The following is a 15,111-nucleotide window of genomic DNA, read 5'->3' on the forward strand; positions in this document are numbered from 1 at the left end:
CTGTTCATAATGCACTGCCTGCGGTGGAGTAGTTACACGACAATAACATTCCTGCAATGGACTGGCCTGCACAGAGTCCTGACCTGAATCCTATAGAACACTTTTGGGATGTTTTGGAACGCCGACTTCGTGTCAGGCCTAACCGACCGACATCAACACCTCTCCTCAGTGCAGCACTCCGTGAAGAATTGGCTACCATTCCTCAAGAAATCGTCCACCACCTGATCGAACGGGTGCCTGCGAGAGTGGAAGCTGCCATCAAGGCTAAGGCTGGGCCTACACCATATTGAATTCCAGCATTACCGATGAACGACTCCACGAACTTGTAAATCATTTTCAGCCAGGTGTCCGGATACTTTTGATCACAGAGTGTATATCATACTTCGTCACCGGCCACTGGCCATTAAAGCTGCAACAGCAGGAATGGTCGCTTATAACCGTAGGGGTCGCCCACTCCCAAGCTGGAAACACCTGATGTTTCGTCACGATGGAGGCAGAAAAGATCTGTAGCATCGTCTGACGCAATAAAGCCAGATTAAGTATTACTTCTTTTATCCCTGAGAATCCAGAGGCAGTCTCAGGATAGCGTCGCCCGGGTCGCAGGCCGGTGACTCGCAGTGTGGCGGGTTGCCTACGCGTTTGTTCAGAAGGCACTTCCTGTCGGCTGGTCTGCTACGGATGAGGCCGTGACAGTAGTGCGGGTGTGTTTTGCTCATACGCCTTCCTGGGGTGCTCTGTCCCTCTCAGGTCACTGCCCGTGTTGTCCCACCATATGGATCGCACTGTCAGACGCTGTGATATCGTGTTGAGTGCTGATTCTGGCCCGCCGCTTCAGTAGGCCATTTGACCGTCCAGTAGGCCACCTGACCCGAACGATGTTGAGTTTCAAAGCAGTTGATGCGCTGAACTGGAGCAGCAGCCTCTGTATTCGATATTAGTTCAAAGTCATCGGTGCTTGTCATCTCATGCAGCAAGACTATGATGAATATTGGAACAATCTCACACAAGATGTTACAATAATCAGAGAACAAAGTGCAGACGCCATGAACGCAATCGATCCTACTGATCGACTGACTCTAGGTTAGTGGGGAAGAGTATTTATGCCGCTGGGGAGCGGCTTTGCCGTGAAACGTTATTTGTAATGATCGAATCAGTCTCAAGTCGTCAATGGGCTTTCGCTGTCTCGTATTGGCTTAATGAATTTGTATCAGTATCATAACAGCTTCGTCAGGCGCCTCATGTGCGTTGTTACAGCCTATCTAGTGCTTCTTACATAATGCTATGGGAGTAGTGGAGGCAAGTTAGTCTGCACTTGTCAGCACTGAGCTCGCTCGCACTCACACATGGAAGTGTTGATGTCACACTCTTGGCAACTGTGTCGAAATGTATACACCTGGCAGCTGGCTTGTGCTTGATCAGTGCCAGGCTGTAGGGACTTACAAGTATGTTCTCTTTCCCGTTCTCTTACTATCCTGGTCCGTAACATAATAAAAGTTTACTTGTCGTGCATTTACAGTATACTAGTAAGAACACATTATTAAATTTGCAGGTAATTTGGGGTACAGAAAGTGTGAAATTTAGTTCATCGAGCTGGCACTTCTGGCATCAATAATGGCTCTGACGGTTGAGGATCAAGTATAATTGTGTTAGATACAGATGCGGGTATGTCATTCCATGCTGCTTCAGTTACTTGCCAGAATTCAAAAATTGTAGAAGCTGATGCCTGGTGCCATGCCAGTCTCTCAGAAACACAAAGCCAGATGTTCTGAGTGTATGAGAGATCTGGCAAACATATTATTGGGAGCAGCAGTGGAAAACGAGATCACGTCAGCAAGGGGCCATGCCGTCTTGTTTTTATGTCCATTGTAAAGTTGCACACAGAACTCGTCTGCTCCACTGTCAGTACAACTCTCTCTGCTGCCTCGACGAGGAAAGAAGATATAACAATGGTCGCCATGTTGCTTCAGACGTCCTCCCACTCTCCGCCCGGATACTTGTCTTGCTGCAAACAAGCCCATCTCCTGACTCAATGCTTGTACATTACTGCATGACGGGGGAACAATAAGTCCGTCCTCGTGGGTGGTCTTCACATATGGCTGCTGAGATCCCACATGGTATTCAGTATGGTCTTACCAAACCCATCTGATCCATATTTGCATGACAATCACGGGATCCCAACCAGTAAGAGCAGCAATATCTTGGAGTGACAAACTGCAGCCTCAGTAGACCATGACCGTGCTTCTGTCAAGTTCTGACACTTCTTGGTAGACGTTTCTACTTCTTACATGAGGCATAACACAATCTTCTAACTAACATCCACCATTCAAATGCAATTTATGAATGAGAAATCTGCTGATTAATCTTTCCTTATATCTTTCTGCCGACTTTGGGCGGCTGCACCGAAATACTAATCACTTGCGTATCCAAGAATGTAGCACATTTCATGCTGATTTGTGATTAATATGTTAAGCGGTCATTTTCTCCAAAGCAGACCTGCAACTAATATGAAATGAGAACTGTTACAGAAGCATGCGTGCGTGCATGTGCATGAATGTGTGTGTGTGTGTGTGTGTGTGTGTGTCTGTGCTTTGCAGGTGCTCAACGCACAGGTTATCATCGCCCTTACACGTATCAAAAGAAATAAACTGGATAAAATGACCAAAATTGTTGCCATGCAATGAGGAGGAAATCTATAAAGTGACATACATTCACTCCCTCCCTCCATGTTTGTACAACGGTTATGTTCACAGAATAGTAGGGTAACATCACAAAAAACCACACACACACATTGCAGAGGGACTTTCTCTTTCAATACAAATGTTTTGGCACACATATCTTGAGCAGTATTTTGAACACAGGCAATTCACGTTGTTGGTTTCTACGTAATCCATGACGCTCATGTAGATTTTTTGTATACTGATAAAAGTATATTGTACAATAATCTTTAAGAAATTTTTTCTCATATAGTAATAATTTGGGACACTTTTATTAAAAACGGTAATCTGAGAGACCATGAGAAAAATGAAGGTATAGGAAAAAGAGGAAGGAACACACACACACACACACACACACACACACACACACACACACACACACACACAGAGAGAGAGAGAGAGAGAGAGAGAGAGAGAGAGAATATGTCATATTTCGATATATCTAAACTAGCTTATGGCCCACCACTTCGCTCGCATAGGCAGTGCGGTCTGAACACGCCTTCCCATGGTTATAATTCCACAGAATCTTTCATCCCGTAACACATATTTCTTTATAGCTTATCAAGAAGTGAAATAGCAATTCTCATAGATTTAGCTTGAAAATTTTATTATGTAACAAAATATTTTTTCAAAAATTTTCATTCCCTCTTTTACCCCCTTGGGGGTTGAGTTGTCGAAAACATTAAAAACATATTTTTTTTATTTCTGCCATTGAATCCAGATATAAATTTTCATAGATTTGACTTTGAATATACTTTCACAATGAAATAATTTCACCAAACTTTCCATTTCCTTATTGCCCTTCCTTAGGAGACTGAATTCCCAAAAGCACTGAAACACATGTTTTTTTTCTTCTAACCGACAAGTCAAATACCAGTTTTAACAGAAGTTGCTCTGAAAATGCTTTAGTAGTTCTTTAATAATAATTTATTTTTTTAAAAAAACCTTAGTGTTTAAATTTCCAAAACTGCTGAAACACATATTTCTTTATTTCTGATTGAGAAAGTAAATGCGAATTTTCATAGTTATTGCTTCAAAGCTACCTTAATAGGCCGGCCGGAGTGGCCGAGCGGTTCTAGGCGCTACAGTCTGGAACCGCGCGACCGCTGCGGTCGCAGGTTCGAATCCTGCCGCGGGCATGGATTTGTGTGATGTCCTTAGGTTAGTTAGGTTTAAGTAGTTCTAAGTTCTAGGGGATTGATGACCTCAGAAGTTAAGTCCCATAGTGCTCAGAGCCATTTGTACCATTTTTTTTTTTTTTTCCTTAATAGCGACATATTTTCAGAAAGGCTTTCATCCCCTATTTCACCCCGTTAGGAGTGTAATTTCGAACAATCCCTTCTTAAACGATGCCTACACTCCCTGCACACTTCAAGTTTTTATCCTTAGCTGTTTAGGCTGAGCGATGACGAGCCAGTGAATCAGTCTGGCCCTATTTGGCCTCCCTTAGGGGTAGAATTTCCCAAAATAGTAAAACACGTTTTTTTTCATTTCTAAACCTAGAAGTCAAATATCAATTTTCACAGATGTAGTTTTGAAATACTTTAGAAGTTCTTTAATAATGGTTTATTTTCGTACACACTTTCACACACTATTTCAGCCCCACAGGGGTTCTGTTTCCAAGAATGCTGAAAAACATAACTTTTTACTTTTGACTGAAAAAGCAAACACCAATAGGTCTAGCTTCAACACTGACTTAATAGCGACTTATTTCAAAAGACCTCTCATCCTGTACTTCAGGTTCTTAGAGTGGAATTTGGAACAGTTCCTTCTTAAACGACACCTACAGTGTAAGATCAACACCCTCTACAAATTACAAGTTTTTATCCTCAGTGGTTTAGGCTGGGCGACGATGAGTTAGTACCTCAGTCAGTCGGGACATAGCCTTCTTTGAGATAACGTTACATAGTACCAAATGTCCCAGTAGTCATAAATAAAAGAACAAACCATCCTCGGCGCTCGGCATTGCAAAGTTTAATTTTCCAGTTACGTATTAATGAAATGTCGACTGTAACACTACGTCATACTGAGACACCACTTCTCGCTTCCTCTCTGCACTTCACAATTTTCAGGAAACAAGGGCCGCTATTTCCACACATAAGCGAACACTGTGCCGAAATTTTACTGCAACAAAGGACGAGGAACAACTCAACAAAATTAAATTCACTCATATTTTGCGAGGCTTCGCTTTATTTGTCTTGTTCTCGAAATTCGTTCAGAGTAACAAGTGCGCGCGCTAGCTGATTGCGCGCTGCAACTTGAAACTAGGCGGCCGGCGCTGAGCGGCGACGTAATTTCGCTGCGCGGCTACGCCTGCCGCTGCAAGTAGATGCACGCCGCGTGCGGAATAATTATGGAAACGAGTTCCGCATGTTGCGGAAGAACTCCGATTCTTCGAAAAATTACTCTGCTTTGCTACCTGAAACACTTTGCAAGCATATCGTACCACCCCCACTATACTGATCTAGCCTAAATAGAAGACAACCTCTTTTCGTGTAACTGTTACCATATGTGCTACAACGCAAAGAAGAGGATTTCTTCTGTATTCACAGCCTTGGCAGTTTTCTGCAAGAAATGAATTGTGCGTAATATTCGCTGACAGTGTTACACACTCGGAATATAACGATGACAGTCATGGCCAATCTCTAAGCGGAAAGTCTTTGTTGTTGTTCAAAAATGTTCAAATGTGTGTGAAGCCTTATGGGACTTAACCGCTAAGGTCATCAGTCCCTAAGCTTACACACTACTTAACCTTAACCGCTAAGATCATCAGTCCCTAAGCTTACTCACTACTAATTTTCCTGAGGACATACACACACACACTTACACACACCCATGCCCGAGGGAGGACTCGAACCTCCGCCGGGACCAGCCGCACAGTCCAAGACTGCAGCGCCTCAGACCGCTCGGCTATTTCCGCTCGGCTTTGTTGTTGTATTCTTGGATCTGTGGCTGATGTCTCAAATTTGTTACTGATTCGTATGTGTGTCTCTGGTAGGCGCTTCTAAAGCGTAGTGGCGTCTTTGTGCTTCTGCGGAGTACTATCAAAGTCAAAGAAAGGAAAATAATACACAGTGTGCTGCCTGGAATTAGGAAGTTCAAAGCAGACCTCAATAGTAATGACCGTAAGCCGTAAATACACAACATTTTTAACTTTGCTAAACGTCCTTTCTCTTATTTGAGTTAGGGATCCATCACATTCGTTTTTTATGTCATATCTGAGTTGTATCACAATGACAATGCAAATTCATCGTCGATTGATGTTACCGTGCTGAGAACTTCATCAGAGTTCTGCATATACACTGGACAGAATGTTTAAACGTCTTCGGTGAATTTTGATAACGGCCGTGGTCCAAAGGATACTTCTGTGACAAACGTTTCGCCTCCTAATGCTGACTACATCATCAGAGGCTATAAAGACTCGTATAGTAGTTTCAAACTTAAACAATTTGGGCTTCTAAGCTTTCTTTCTTTTTAAAACTGCTCTCGGAGTCTTTACAGCCTCTGACGATGTAGCCAGCATTAGCAGGCAAAATATTTGCCATAGAAGTATGACTTGAACCATGGCCTAACTGTCTTTAAACAAAATTCACCGAGAGCGCAAGTACCAGCCGCGAAAGCCAGCGTTATATGTCGGAATGTTGAAAAATTTGTTTCTTGGTTTATAATAACTGTAGCCAATAAAACTTTACTGTATGTACTTGTACCAGGTAACAACAATGTACTGATCCTTCAACGTGACAATATTAAAACTCACTTCACAATGTCTCATTTCCCTCAAAACTATATCCACTTTGTACCCCGAAGCTAATCTTCATTAAAAGAAATTCGGTACCGAATACCTATATTTCTCTGCGGCCTACGCGTCTCTCCGAACTGTTCAACTTCTACAAATAGTCTTTTGTTGTCTTCGCGCGCAGAATGCGCTAGAAAATTCTTAAAATGCTATTGTCGGATGTGTGCCCTTTCGGAACGTCTATAAGATCCTTACGATGCGGTACCCTTGAAACATCACTTTGCTCCAAATACAAGTATTGGAAAGTAAACTATCCCGCAATTCGCCTGAAGTGTTTTGTAGATACCGCCTAAGTACAATCTGGACGTCCGGATGGGAAGATGATTAGTGATCCTGCGAATCCAGTATCTGCACCAGTCCGCTTTGCAATTGGTAAATAGCACCAAAGGGGTCGGCATGTTCGACGTCTCGTCAAACGGACTTGAGTCATGTGGATCGATCAGCGATATTCCCGCCGCCAGTATGGGCCATCTTTCAGGTGGTGTGCGCAGAGCGCTTGTGGCGCCACCAACCGGGCCGATCGGGAAGCGGGGGGGGGGGGGGGGGGGGGGGGGTGAGCTGTAGTAAGTAACGTGGAATTTTTCTTTGGGACGCCTAGCAGCAACGTCGTTTGGGAAGTCTAGCGGACAGAACAGGCGCCGTGCGAGGCAGCAGCAAGAGCAAATCTAAAAGGGGCTGTTTACCCGGGTGACAGCGCCATAGCAAATATCGCCGACGTTGATGCAGTCACGTTACTGGGAAGTCGTTGGTGTACAGTATTTCGCTCGCTGCATGTCTCCTGGCAACGGGATCTGCGGTGCCTGGCTTCGTCGAACAAGCAAGAGGGTAAGGGCCTTGCTTGTGCTGTAAATTATGGCCAGAATATACTACTGGGTTCTGTGCTGTTGACTTCATTTTCTTGGCCAGCCGTTGCTACTCGTACTGAGTCTGTCCTCGAATGTGGTAATTTGAACTTGCTTAGTACGCAAGGTTCTAGTGAGAGCTGTATGTGATGTGATGATTAACGTTTACTAGGGCCTGGAGTGCTGATACATTCTGTTTGTAGATTGCTACTGTCTGTGTTTAACCGCCATTGAAAACAGTTTGGCTGGTCCTTGTCTAAATCCCGCCTGGTTATTGTATTTATATCACACGACGGCGTTAAGTTGGCCAATTGCTATAGATATACATGGATAAAATTGTCCCTGGATATATTTTGCAGTGGACTGCAATAACATTACGGTTACGTGATAGTGCTATCTGAAGTGATAGTGCATCTGAGACACACTTGTCTAATTTTAAACGAGTAGTTTCATAAATTCTTACATGTTACTGAGAGGCCAGTTGTTTAAATAGTTTGAAACTGGTCCTATTAATCGAAGTACAAGAATTCCTTCAATGAGAGTATGTGGATATTGTAATTAATTCTGATTTAATAACAAATTTAAGTGTGGGTATTTGCTGTAAGTCGCTTGTGTTTTCGCCGGGGGGCGAACTCGATACACCATTAGTCTGCACGCTAGTTACTTGCATTTTGATTTCGTTTTATCGGGACTTCTGCTGCTTGTATTGGTAGCGGGTGCGGGGTCCTGCGTGTGCTGTTGCGTATCTTCCGCCCCCTTTGCCCGCGCGTGCCGGCTGGCCGTGTATCTAGTTCGCTCGCGGCTTAATGTATAATTGGCCTTACGCACATAAGATAATAGATTTGTTCTGCTTAGCTGATGTTCATTAACAGGTTGATTAATTCTACAGATGTGCTGTAATGAATTATTTTGCATCTAGTTTCTTGAGGCAGATGTCAGTCTGTGGTAGATACCCACTAGTTCTGAGGTTCTTTTGAACCTATTCGTGCCCGTTGCTGCTACCATCTGGGGGTCCATGCCAAGCCTGTATTGGAAACAGCTGAGTGGGCGGGCGCCCGCTTCTGGGCGTAGTTTGCTGAATTCCACGAGGTTGCTTGGCCACATGAAATTTTATATTTTATATCCTATATTGTAGGGTGCCTGCCATTTAAGTAACAGGGCTGTGTGCCGTGGCATCTGATTTGTTATTGCCTGTACTCTGAATTACTTTGGTAATGCCAATCACTGCAGTAACGAAAGATTAATTCTCTCGTTAAATTTTAGTAAATTGTTCTTCAGGTTGATCATAGTTTTTGAGTAAATAATTTTTAACTCATGTCACTAAATGTGTAATAGGCCGTAAGTGCCATGGTTTTTCAATGTTTTGAAGTAACTTGTTCTCATTTAAATGGTAATTTTAAAGATGTGTGTAATTTTAAAAATGTGTTGATGGTTTTATTTGTTATTTGTCTTGTTTAAATGTACCAAATAAATGTTCAGTGGAACTGTCGAAGGTGACTGCCTAATGAGTCACTTGGTCCACAGCCTATTGTACTGAGCTTGTGTCGTTGTGTAGAAGGTTGAATTCCATGCTATGCTGACACATCAGGACTGATCGCCGCCAACTATGGCTGCAGCAAAACGCTGGTGAATGGTATAAGAATTGACACTGCAATTGGCCGAGGGTGAGGTGAAGAAGTTGTTGCGTTGAGGGAGGGATCGCCACACAGCACACCTAAAAATGTTTTCGCAACTAGGTTTTGAGTCGGCTGTCCCCTGAATAGACTGCAACAGCTTCAACGCCTTGCGATCCGTATATGGAAGGGTAAAAACAAGCCAGTACAATGAGAGAATACAACTTTGTATAGAAGAAACTTACGTTCGATTCCCGAAATTTCTTCTGGAAGGTTTATGGATCCTCGTCACGCTATTCTTACCTGAAACAAACAACAATGCATTAATAGGACAGCCGCAGCTCTAGTTTAAAGTAAGTCGGTATGGTTTCATAGAATGCGTCACAAACAATCACAATGGTGTACACTAGCGTTCAAAAGTTAAACATAAGCACGAAAACACGAAGTTGAGAGGACAAAAGGTTCGCTCTGTATAGGAAAGAAGTACTCTTTTCTGTGACCAGCGGCGTAACCGAAAGGTAAACACAAACAGTGCATGAGATCACTCATGTCTCAGTCTTGTTTGTCCGTTCGTAGTGAGCAAAGTGTATTTTCTTGGTGAAGATGACAACGTATTGCTACGAAGACGCTATCTGAACCCTGTTTTGCAGAGTAGAATATTCGGCCGCCTGGAAGCAGGCCAGACACAGACAGAAGTCTCGGTATCCTTGGATATTCCACAAAGTGTCATTTCGAGGCTTTTGCGACGGATTCGAAACACTTTGGATGTTCGTCATACGTCATTGCAACGGCGACAAGAAATAACCTTCCAACAGCAGGGCCGATATCTGGCCGTAACTGCCCCACGCAGTCGGAATACACCTGGCAGACGACTGGCTACATAGGGTGCAACTGCCTCAGGAGTTGCTGTTTCACGACAAAGAGTGTGTAGGGGGATGAGAACAGCCGGGCTGTTTGATAGACTCCCGACTGTGTGCTTCCAGCTCACTCCAGCACAGCGACGGACACGTGTATTGTGGAATCGGCAACATCAAAACTGGACCATGAATGAATGGAGGAATGTGCTCTTCACATTTGAATCCAGCTTCAGTTTGCAAAATGATTCTCGTTTCAAGTTATTTGGGAGAGAACCTGATAGCCGATACGACCCCTTGAACATCGTGGAAAGACAGCAGTTTGGTGGTGATGGCGTCAAGGCGCCGGGAAATATCATGTTGAATGGACGTACGGAAATGCACATTTTCGTGATGGTTGGAGAAATACTGCAAACACGCAGAGGTACAGAGAATAGGCACTGCTAGCACATGTTCGCCTTTTCAGGGGTGCAGTTGACAAATTTCCCTGCCTTGCTACTTTCTTACAAATGTGTATGTTAGCTATCAGAACTTTTCTAACATTATGTTTCGGGCGCTGTTGTATGCCAAATGCCTTTTGGTTAAGCTGTAGCTAGTTCAGTAATCATTCCGACATCCTCTCTTCGTGATTATGGTTAACTTTTGATAGTAGTGTACATTCAAGTGAAGTACAGCTGAGATTGTAAACAAATGATCAGAAAGCAAAAGAACTATTGCGGACTGCCAGAGTTGGTATTTTCAGATTTTTTGAGCAAATGATCAAATGAGAAGTTTCGCAGCCTAAAATGTCTGTTGTTAAGCGACCGGTTGACACTCAGAATTTACTGCTTATTATGAAAAAAGCTCTCGTGTTAGAAAAATTGTGTTTCCACTAATTACTGGAAGACGGCAGAGACTGAGCTTCGCTGAACGTTGGAGAAATTATACAATGAACATAGCCACCGTTTCCCTATCGGTAATATAATGTTGAGCTCGATTTCAGCGCGTGTTATTGGAAAGAGAGGCGAGTAGAGCAGGAGCTGTATATCCTTTCTCTAGGTATAAGTAGCGGTCCAATACATACTGATTACGAAATGAAATGAGATGCAGTTTCTGAGATATAAATTACGCAATAATTCAAGAGACAACAGCAAGATCAATATCTTAGGTTTCACGGAAGTGCACAAATCAAATAACTCCAGCGTTGTGGGAACAACCAGAAGAATTAGCAACAACTCAATAAGAGGCACAGACTTCCCAGAAAGAAAAGAAAGATCGAATTTTCGATTATTATTGCTTACGAACCGCAACCATTATTCAATTACTGGTATATAAAACTGAAAAAATATGCAATCAACGTCAATGGAATACCAAGCGAAACATGAAGTATAGAAGACAATCCATTGCGCACTGTAATAATTACAAACAAGCTGATAATATCCTTGTTTACGGACAGCATTTTATAGAATATAGCTTTTGCGTATGGTTATTGATGGTGTTCTGCGCTACGCATTGTGAATTCTAGAGCACAGAGAATTTCAGTCTCAGCCATAGTATTTCCTTGATTGGTCCGCAGATTGGAACATAGGTCAACGCGTTACCTAAGACACCGATTTTGAGACACAGAGACTAACAACTCTTGTGCATGGAGAAATGGCCACAGGCCACCGTTCTTTATTCACAACAAAACTACTTTAGTCATAAACATCTGAAATAGCTCACCAAAAAAAATATAACTCCATATGTGGTTTCACATCAAGCAAATGACGAAATAGACTTTGTTTCTACCTAGTGTTTATATACCAAATGACTGGAAGGTGAAATCTGTCTCCCTGATTTATGGGGGCTCAGAAGAGCTGTGTACATAAGTGATGTTTTTAATAAAATATTGTACAATTGACGTAAAACCCGAAGAAATGTACCACGTCTTCATATCTGAAACAAGCCGTAAATAGCAGGATTTCCAGAATCGACTGAGAAAAGGACAAAAATGAGTTTGTCGGAGGGTGTTTCACAATGAACAGAAATAACTTTTCACAAATTTTTGTATTCCTTAAATTCTGATCGTTTGATCCGCTACTTAGAGTAACGGAGCAAAGTTTTATGATAATAAAACAAGAACGTATACTCCCCAATTGGCGGGCAGTTATTAGATCGTACATAACAAACACACGGAAAAAACTGAAAGAATTTAACTTTTTGTTTATTTGCAGGTATTTGGCTGCAGTCCTAGTACATACTGGCAGTGCGATGCGTTTTCCTCAGTCACCGCTGCATTTGTTCACTGTAACGTCACCGCGTGTTTCCGATAACAGAGAAGTACAATAATATCGTGAATGGGTAGTACCGTAGCACGCCGCTAGAGGAGCAAAACAAAAAACGCGGCCCGTTGATAAATCGTAGAATCGTGTGGTAATTCGTTCCCTGAATCTGAATGGGAACCTTGCGGCAACGATGCACCATCGTACGACGCAGTGGTCAGGTGACGCAGGCGCTTTCACATTGGTCAAACAAGTCTGAACGACGAAGAACGAAATGGCAGACCAAGTCTGTGCAAAGAAAAGGGAATTAAGAGAGGCGTGAAGACCGAGGAGCTTGACCGGTGTATCACAACCGAAGCGACAGTGGAGAAAGTGAAAATGAGACATCGATCAGTTTTCAGTATCTTATGAACGTGACTCAGATCGCAGTCCAACGCGTTTCCCGACTGCTCACATCCATTCAACAGCTCGTCGAATTGTGCTGCTTCTTCAGCCGTCAAATTTTGCCTGACTGACAGTATTCTCCTGATACGGCTCAATGAAACCATAGCGAGATAGATGGTTTTCGAGGTGCGACGTTACCTGAGCAACAAAAATACTATATTTTTATCCAAGGTCTCCGTTAGGTCATTGACCGTCGGAAAGAATTGACGAGGTGAGTTATAAAACTACGTCTACTACTCTACTGGCCATTAAAATTGCTACACCACGAAGATCACGTGCTGCAGACGCGAAATTTAACCGACAGGAAGAAGATGCTGTGATATGCAGATGATTAGCTTTTCAGAGGATTCACACAAGGTTGGCGCCGGTGGCGACACCTACAACGTGCTGGCATGACGAAAGTGTCCAACCGATTTCTCATACACAAACAGCAGTTGACCGGCGCTGCCTGGTGAAACGTTGTTGTGATGCCTCGTCTAAGGAGGAGAAATGCGTACCATCACGTTTCCGACTTTGATAAAGGTCGGATTGTGGCCTATCGCGATTGCGGTTTATCGTATCGCCACATTGCTGCTTGCGTTGGTCGAGATCCAATGACTGTTAGCAGTATATGGAATCGGTGGGTTCAGGAGGGTAATACGGAACGCCGTGGTGGATCCCAAAGGCCTCGTAACACTAGCAGTCGAGATGACAGGCACCTTATCCGCATGGTTGTAACGGATCGTGCAGCCACGTTTCGATCCCTGAGTCAACAGATGGGGACGTTTGCAAGGCAACAACCATCTGCACGAACAGTTCGACGACGTTTGCAGCAGCATGCACTATCAGCTCGGAGACCATGGCTGCGGTTACCCTTGACGCTAAATCACAGACAGGAGCGCCAGCGATGGTGTACTCGACGACGAACCTGGGTGCACGAATGGCAAAACCTCATTTTTTCGGATGAATCAAGGTTCTGTTTACAGCATCATGATGGTCGCATCCGTGTTTGGCGACGTCGCGGTGAACGCACATTGGAAGCGTGTATTCGTCATCGCCATACTGGCGTATCACCCGGCGTGATGGTATGAGGTGGCATTGGTTACACGTCGCGGTCACCTCTTGTTTGCATTGACGGCACTTTGAACTGATTTCAGATGTATTACGACCCGTGGCTCTGCCCTTCATTCGTTCCCTGCGAAACGCTACATTTCAGCTGGATAATGCACGACCGCGTGTTGCAGGTCCTGTACGGGCCTTTCTGGATACAGAAAATGTTCGACTGTTGCCCTCGCCAGCACATTCTCCAGATCTCTCACCAATTGAAAACGTCTGGTCAACGGTGGCCGAGCAACTGGCTCGTCACAATACGCCAGTCACTACTCTGGATGAACTGTGGTATCGTGTTGGAGTTGCATGGGCAGCTGTACCTGTACACGCCATCGAAGCTCTGTTTGACTCAATGGCCAGGCGTATCAAGGCCGTTATTACGGCCAGAGGTGGTTGTTCTGGGTGCTGATTTCTCGGGATCTATGCACCGAAATTGCTTGGAAATGTAATAAAATGTCAGTTCTAGTATAATATATTTGTCCAATGAATACACGTTCATCATCTGCATTTCTTCTTGGTATAGCAATTTTAATGGGCAGTAGTGTATTTTCCAGGCGGGTTATAAGGTCATAGACAACGGGAGGGCTCCATGTGCAATACTTTTATCTCTTACTATGCTTGGAACGCAACGAGCTGAACATGCAACCGCAATATCCAAATAGTGGAAGCAAAATAGCCAGATATAAACTCGATTTAAGCGCAGTCGGTGCCGGTCTGCCGGCTCATAGCTGAGCAGCAGAGCATTAATGCGGCAGAACAAGGAGCCGTAAGGATGATGGGTGGGGCGCCGGCTACGGCGCGCCCCAGACAGGACCGGCGGGCGGCGTGTCGGCCGCGCGCACAGCTGCTCCCTGCGGTTTTGGCGACAGCGACCCGGCATTAAGCGCTGTACGGCCAGCCAGCGGCCGGTAGCCGCCACCTGGCTGCGCCGCGCCGCGCTAATCACCCTCGCCGTGTTATACCGAAGGCGCGGTTACACGTGAAAGGCCGCGTGGCGTCACACGCGTCGCACGTATGCCTGCTAACAGACTAGCAGTTTTCGTGACGCGCATTACTCACAAAGACGAGGTATGGTATACATTATCTCATCAAAAGTATCCGGACACCTTTTATTGGACATTGATATTAAGTGTGTCCCACTCTCGTATTCATCGCGGATTCAATTACGCTGGGGACACTTTGAGTGAAATGTCTGCGGAGGAGTTGTAGTCGTTCCTCGAGGATCAAATCCAGAGAATGTAGTGATATCTGACTCTGAGATCTGCAGCGAAGTCGACGTTCATACCAAAAGTGTTCCACGGGGCAGGCTACTCCATTTCAGGAATGATGTTGTTCCCTCATCATTGCCTCATAGATACTGGTACAAAGTATCATCGTCTCCGAACAGTTCCACTACCGCACGCACTACACAATGCCAAAAATGTGTTCATATCCTTCCAGAATGAGCTTTTCCTGAGCCCAGTAAGGCGCCACACCATAACTGGCTTGTCGCGACGCCATCCTCCAATACACCTGTGGC

This window comes from Schistocerca americana, chromosome 2 (genome assembly GCF_021461395.2).
Source record: "Schistocerca americana isolate TAMUIC-IGC-003095 chromosome 2, iqSchAmer2.1, whole genome shotgun sequence".
NCBI lineage: Eukaryota > Metazoa > Arthropoda > Insecta > Orthoptera > Acrididae > Schistocerca > Schistocerca americana.